Below are 1,300 nucleotides of genomic sequence, written 5' to 3'. Positions count from 1 at the left end.
CTATTGACATTTTTATATTCTTCCTGATTGAGTTTTACAATGTTGTATTTTTCTAGGAATATGTCCATTTCCTCCAGGTTGTCTAATTTGTTGGAGTAGAGTTGTCCATAGTATTGTTTTGTTTTGTTTTTTTTTTTCAAATTCATGGACCTAAAGAGGAAGAGAGACAGAACATGCAACTCCCAAAGCGGTGTGACTGCTTTCTGATTCAGCCTGGGCTCCCGACAGCTCCTCCTCAGAAATCGAGTGAAGCTCAGAAATGTAATCCTATTTCCTGCTCATTTGCTTTTAGCTATTTTTTAAAAAAATCTTTTTGCAGACCGACCAGGACATCACTGACTGCGGGGTTTTATATACATTCTCAGACAGAAGTCAGAAGCAAAGCCACTTACCTTGTTTTCCGTTCAATACAAGAAAACCTCAGACCTTCTGCCATTGCTGATTCAGAACGGGAGAGCTTTGGGGGCAAGGACAGGAAGAGACTGACTTTTCCCGTCCCTGGGGACAGAGGGTTGCTGTAAATTAACACCATAAGCACTTGGGGCAAAACCTTACTGTCTGTTGAAAAGCACCTTGTTTTCAAGTTTTAAGCCCCCTTCACACAGAACAATCCATGTGCCAATGCCGCAGCATTCTTACCTGTGCGCTGTGCTTAAGGGTGTTCAACGGTGGCACCGAATTGGCTGTTTTAAATGAGCTAATGGTGTAAGCAATGAGAATAGTTCCTGGAGCTTAGAAAGCACTCAGTAAGTTGGTTTCTCCCATTTCCTCAGAGTCACAGTTATATATGAAAATAGAAAAGCCAGATGTCGTTCTCAAGTACTCTCCCTGTGGGGATTAGATGAGCAGGGAGAATCCACACTGAGACTCAGGGACTGTCCAGGTGACCTGCGGTGAACCAGGGGAGGAATCTGGAGTGGAGACAGAAGGCCTTGGTCCCACCTGGTTCAGCTGGGCTCTTTTGCTTCATAAAAATCCATTTCAGCTCTCCCCGCCCCCCCCCCCCACACACACACCCTTCCGATAGTTTAAGTGGCCTCACTGCCTCTAGAATTATAGTCTCGGCACTGTGCTTCCTGGGACTGAGGGTCCCAGAGCTCAATTATTTGATTTCGTCTTTCAGGCTCCTTGCACTTTGGGCTCCACAGAGGCCCACACTGCTGGGGTCCAGCCCCAGCAGGTCCAGGGGTCCCCAAAGGTGTGGACGGAGTCGGCAAAGAAGAAATGACACAGAGACAGTGTTCAGTTGATCAGCAGCCTAGCCAGGATCTCCAGCTAGGAACTCCAGCCAAGTTCTGTC

This window comes from Myotis davidii, unplaced genomic scaffold (assembly GCF_000327345.1).
Source record: "Myotis davidii unplaced genomic scaffold, ASM32734v1 scaffold972, whole genome shotgun sequence".
NCBI lineage: Eukaryota > Metazoa > Chordata > Mammalia > Chiroptera > Vespertilionidae > Myotis > Myotis davidii.
The sequence above is the reverse complement of the archived record's forward strand: the minus strand, read 5'-3'. Positions refer to the sequence as shown.